Below are 6,327 nucleotides of genomic sequence, written 5' to 3'. Positions count from 1 at the left end.
CCTGTGCTTCAATTTGACTGGCGATAGCTTTATTTGTGACCAATGTACAAATTAGAATCGTGCAATAGCAGAACATAAGAGAGTTGCCACCAGGGGGGGTTACCCTGGTACATGCCCCTTTCTAAAAACCACATTTCACGACATAACAAAAGTGTGAACTGGAGCCATTTATTTCCCTTAATAGTTTATTTGCCTCAGCATGACCTTCATCCACATACCATTTCCCCCCCTAACATTTATTTTTTGTGTCAGCAATTAATTTAACTAAACAAAACAAAAACCCCAAACAAAACCTCAGGGGAGCATCTTCCCTCCCCGTCACCCTACAAACTACCTTTCCCTATCTCCCCGTCCCTAATCTATCCCCTTACAAATCTAAATGACACCCAGCCCTAAACCCCCCTTCCACCTCTCCCGAGCAGCATGCACAATCACAATCCCTCGCCTCGTGTTCCTCAGATCCACAAAATCTGCATTTTCTTGTGCTGCACGAAGCGAATATGTGGCCGTAGGCCATACAGCGCCTGCAAAATGGGAGCTGACGTGCATAAAACAACGTCCCCCTGTCAGCCCCAAGGGAGAACATAGCAGGAGGATGGAGGTAGCCACCATGTCCCTTTGGGTCCTCCCTGAGGAGGGCCTGGAAGCCTCTCCTCCCATTCCAAAACCCAAGGGAGTCTTTGAGGTGCCTTGCTGAGGAGACGTTATCCATGTATCTCCCCAGAAAGGCCCTCACCTCTTCGTCCTTAACGTATGGGTTGTAAATGTTGACAGTGACAACCCTAAAGTTGTTCTTCGCCAGGCTTGTTATTTCATAGTTTGTGGGGCGGCAGGGTAGCCTAGTGGTTAGAGCGTTGGACTAGTAACCGGAAGGTTGTGAGTTCAAACCCCCGAGCTGACAAGGTACAAAATCTGTCGTTCTGCCCCTGAACAGGCAGTTAACCCCACTGTTCCCAGGCCGTCATTGAAAATAAGAATGTGTTCTTAACTGACTTGCCTGGTTAAATAAAGGTTAAATAAAAATAAAAAAAAATAGTGGCTCATCGGCCTCTCACCTCCCACTGCTCTTGCCCTTCTCAGGATATCAGTGTTTCTCCTCTGTATATAGTGCCACGTCGTATGCTCCCTCCAACGAGTTGCCTTGGAAACAAAACATGTCCTTCACCGTCAGCTTCAGAATCCCCATCAATATTATCCTTCCAAAAGTTTCCCGTCCTAAAGGTTCCAACTCCTTTTCCTTCCAAGCAAACCTAATCGTGTTGGCCAGCCCAATCCCAGGGACCGACCGTGTTGATGGATTTAGCACCATCTCCGCAAGGAGAATGGCACTCGTTCTTTTCTCTTCCAAAACAATGAAAAAAGAAAAAACCAAAGTGACTGAGCCTATTTTTTAAATATTTTTTATAAAAAATAATTTATTATCTTCAATACCATTCATTCTTTACAACTCATAATTTTCATACATACTCAAATAATGGTATTTTAATTTAACTAATTTAACTAAACATAAACCCCAAACAAAACCTCAGGGGAGCATCTTCCCTCCCCGTCACCCTACAAAATACCTTTCCCTATCTCCCCGTCCCTAATCTATCCCCTTACAAATCTAAATGACACCCAGCCCTAAACCCCCCTTCCACCTCTCCCGAGCAGCATGCTGCCCCCACTTCCTCTCCTCCCTCTTCATCCTCCCCCTCAAATCTCCTTCCACCCTCCTCACTATCCCTTCCACCCCCCAATCTCTCCCTGTCTTCACCATGTTCTGCCTGGCTTCCCACAGCCCCCGTTTAAAGAGACTCATGAGAAGCCAGAGCAGAAACCTGTCCCTATCCGTCCCTCTCGCTCTATCCTACACCACTCTCTATACCTGGCCCACGTCAATACAAAATCCCTCCTTACCAAACCTAACAACACCCGTGCCCTAGCCCATACTACTCCGGCAAAGGCACAGTCCCAAAAGAGATGGCGCACAGTCTCCTCCCTGCCACAAGAGGATCTTGGACAGGTGGGGGATTGCACCAAACTATACCGGTACATGATGGAACGTACCGGCAAGCACTTATGGAGGCTCAACCAATTCAGGTCCTTGAGCCTGTTGTCCAGACCCCGCGCCTGCACTCCCTCCCAGACCACTTCCGAGATGCCCACTACAGGCGCCGGACTCCCTGCCTTTCTGACCTCCTCGTACAGGTGCCTGTGATCTAAACCTACTCGGGCAACTTCAACCTCAGGGTGCGCACGCAGCCACTTGGCCGCATGACCAAAGTGCCACGGCAGCTGTTCCACCCGAGGACCCGTGTTAGACCACACCATTACGCTTCTCGCCTGATACGAGAAGAACACCCGCAGGAGGTAACCGGATGGGTGTATCACTGGATGAGCAAGCTCCATTAACAAGAAAGAAACAAAAATTGTGTCCAGCTTGAGGGGGAAATGTGGTACCCCCCCTACCTCCCTCCCCGATGGGACAGATCATGCGTACCCTGGCGACCCACTCGCACCTGCCACTCCACATGAACTGAAACACAAGCCTCACTAGAGGCCTCCTCAGACAAGCCGGCAATGGGTAGATGTACGCCAAATACAAAAGAGACGGCAACACATCCACCTTTAGGACCAGGACTTTGCCCATAAAAGACATACCTAGCCTTCCACATTGCGATACGCATGTTCCAGTTCAGCGTCGCTGAGCCGGAGGTCTCAAAATGGACCCCGAGAATCCTCAGGGCCCCCTCACAGAGAGAGAACCCCCCAGGCACATCCGTTCTACCACGCCATCTTCCGAAAAACTTGACGGAAGACTTTGCATGGTTCAGAACTGCTCCCGACGCTCGGGTGAAATCCCCAAAGATGGCAAGGGACCTTGTCAGGCACGAGTCCTTGCACAGCAGCAAGGAAGTGTCGTCGGCGTACTGCGTCATCTTAACACGCAGCCCACCACTTCCAGGGATCAACAAGCCTTCCACCCCTGTGTCTGCCCTAATGGCAGCCCCCAGAGGCTCCATGTACAGAACGAAGAGGAGAGCCGAGAGTGGGCACCCCTGCCTGACCCCAGACGAGAGGTAAAAAACGTCACCCAAGTGACTATTTACACTAACTCGGCACCCCGCTCCGACATATAATGTACGAATCCATCCTATGAACTTCTCCCCAAATCCTAATCGACCTAACACTCTGAATAAAAAGGATCTATTCACACGATCAAAGGCTTTCGCCTGATCTAGCGCTGCTACCATTAAAGGCAGTCCTCTATCTTCAACCCAAGCGATGGAGTCCCTGATTAACTGTAGGTTCCATCTAATAGAGCGGCCCTCTACCCCGCACGTCTGATCCTCATGGACGACGTAGGGAAGGGCTGTGCGCAACCGGTCTGCTAAAACCTTTGCAAGTAGCTTGTAATCTACACACAGCATGGTCAACGGCCGCCAGTTGCCAAGGCCTGTTACTTCCCCCTTCTTATATAAAAGTGACAGCACACCAACAGCCATTGATCCCCCCGGGACCCCCGTCTCAAGGATGGCCTTCAAGACTTCGAGGACCACTGGTCCAAGTATACCCCAAAACTTGAGATAAAACTCAGCCGGCAGCCCATCCATCCCAGGCACCTTCCCTTTTCCCATCCTCCTAAGAGCGCTCTCAACCTCTTCTAGTGAAATCTGGGCCTCCATCACTTCTCTAATGTCCTCCGGCAACCGCCTGGACAAGTGTTCTAGAAACACATTTCCCTGCTCTACATCTATTTCCCTTTCCTTAAATAAACCTTGGAAATGATCAGTTGTCACCCTGACCATATCCTCTGGTTCTCTAACTATACTACCATTTTCTTCCCTAACGCCATGCATTACCTTCCTACTCTGTCTGGCCCTAACCGACTTAAAGAACATAGCGGAACAAGTCTCATTATGTTCTAGAAAGCCACTATGCGCACGTTCCAGGAAAGCTTGAGCCTTCCGCTCCTGCAACTCCCTGAGCTGCGCCTTTAGGGTAGCGGATCTCTCCCAGTCAAACGACCCGCCGAGGTTGCCTGCCTCGTACTTGAGTTCAATTAAACTTTGGATACGATCCACCTCCCTCCTCTCCTCCCTTTTTTTCCTCTTGCAATACCCTATTATAAAAGCCCTAATCCTCACCTTAACTAATTCCCACCACTCTAACACCCCCTCGCACATGGACCGGAGGCCTTCAAGCCTCCAAAAGAAACCATAAAACCTGTCAACAAAAGCCTGCTCCTCCAGCACATCCCGATCTAACTTCCAGTACCCCCTACCAAAGAGGCAGACTGGTGACCCCACCTGCAGGAGCACCCCGTCGTGATCCGAAAAGAAAACAGGCAACAGCCGCCCAGACAACTTACACAAAGACCTGGGTACAAAAATATAGTCGAGCCTCCGCTCAACCCCCCTGGAGTTGCGCCATGTAGGACCGGCCATTTTCGGAGTAGTGTGCAGACCACCTTCAACCAGACCATGGCAAGCCATTAGCCCGGTAATGGCGCCTGCACTGCTATCCCCCCCTATTCCTAAATCTGTATTAAAATCCCCCCCTATCACTAATTTCCTATTTGTGACACACAGGGGCGTCAGACAGTCCACCATCTCCCTCCTGTCTCTGCCACCACCTGTGGCCCATACACCACCACTAATCTAAATTTACAATCCCTTATCGTGACATCCACCCCTATAACCCTCCCCTGCATTACCACAAAAGAATCCTCCACTTTTACCTCCCGTGCCCACACAAAATCCCTACCCCCGATGAGTGCACCCCCCCAATACCCCAAACCGACTCCCCCTTGTCCCACTCCCTCTTAAACTTACTAACATCCCCTCCATCCCTCAGGTGAACCTCCTGTAAAAAACTAAAATCAAACCCCACACCCTCCAAATAACTAAAAACCGCCCTCCTCTTAACAAAATCCCTTAAACCCCTTACATTTAAACTAACAAAAGTAAAATTAGACCCCATGAAAGAATCAAATTAAAACATGTAATACACTCAAATTCTAAACCCAGACAGAAAAAAAAAAAAACAGGAGACTCACCCGATGCTCCCCTGCTCCATATCTACCGGTGAGAACACCATCCGTACTCCCGACATCCCTCCCTCTTCCTCCATCTCACCAACCCAGGATGCAGGAATTGTGTTTGGCTCCGGGGTGCCCTGCACCCTGGGTCTACCCCCACACTCCTCCCCCTCCCCAGTGCTGCAGCTGGTTTGGAAAAAAAATCAGGGAGGCTGAGTCCCCAAACAAAAAACTCCCCACCTCCTCCTGTACCCAGTCCTGATTCTTGTTAGGTGTGTCCCCACCCAACAGAAGTTGAGGGCCTGGGGAAACCAGCAGCAACCCAGAGGTTTCTCCCACCCCCACCAGCTCCTCCACCATACCCCTCATCTCTTCCACCAGGGCACTTTCCCCCCAGTCCACTTGCTCTTCCACTGTCTCCTTCTCCAACACTCCTCCCTCGCTTTCTTCTCTCTCATGCTCCTCCACTCGGTTGCCTTCTTCCGCCGCTTTTCCTGGTTCTCCTACTCCCATGCCTTCTGTTTCCTTCTCTCTTCCATCCGCCGCTTCTTGCTCCTCCTCCTTCCTTGCGGCCTTCCCCTCTGGACCTGTACTCTGGTCATGAGGCGTGCTTCCTTCCCCTCTTCTTCCCCCCTTCTTCCCCCATCCCCCGCTCCTGCTCCCCCCCCAGCCGCAGACGCATATGACCTCTGACGAGCCGGGCACCCCCGCCACAGGTGTGCTGATGAGCCACACCCGTGGCACGCCTTAGGCTTGTCACAATCCCTCGCCTCGTGTTCCTCAGATCCACAAAATCTGCATTTTCTTGTGCTGCACGAAGCGAATGTGGCCGTAGGCCATACAGCGCCTGCAAAATGGGAGCTGACGTGCATAAAACAACGTCCCCCTGTCAGCCCCTAGGGAGAACATAGCAGGAGGATGGAGGTAGCCACCATGTCCCTTTGGGTCCTCCCTGAGGAGGGCCTGGAAGCCTCTCCTCCCATTCCAAAACCCAAGGGAGTCTTTGAGGTGCCTTGCTGAGGAGACATTATCCATGTATCTCCCCAGAAAGGCCCTCACCTCTTCGTCCTTAACGTATGGGTTGTAAATGTTGACAGTTACAACCCTAAAGTTGTTCTTCGCCAGGCTTGTTATTTCATAGTGGCTCATCGGCCTCTCACCTCCCACTGCTCTTGCCCTTCTCAGGATATCATCGTGTTTCTCCTCTGTATGTAGTGCCACGTCGTATGCTCCCTCCAACGAGTTGCCTTGGAAACAAAACACGTCCTTCACCGTCAGCTTCAGAATCCCCATCAATATTATCC

The sequence above is a fragment of the Oncorhynchus kisutch genome, linkage group LG22 (genome assembly GCF_002021735.2).
Source record: "Oncorhynchus kisutch isolate 150728-3 linkage group LG22, Okis_V2, whole genome shotgun sequence".
Taxonomy (NCBI): Eukaryota; Metazoa; Chordata; class Actinopteri; order Salmoniformes; family Salmonidae; genus Oncorhynchus; species Oncorhynchus kisutch.
This window is presented reverse-complemented; position numbering follows the sequence as displayed.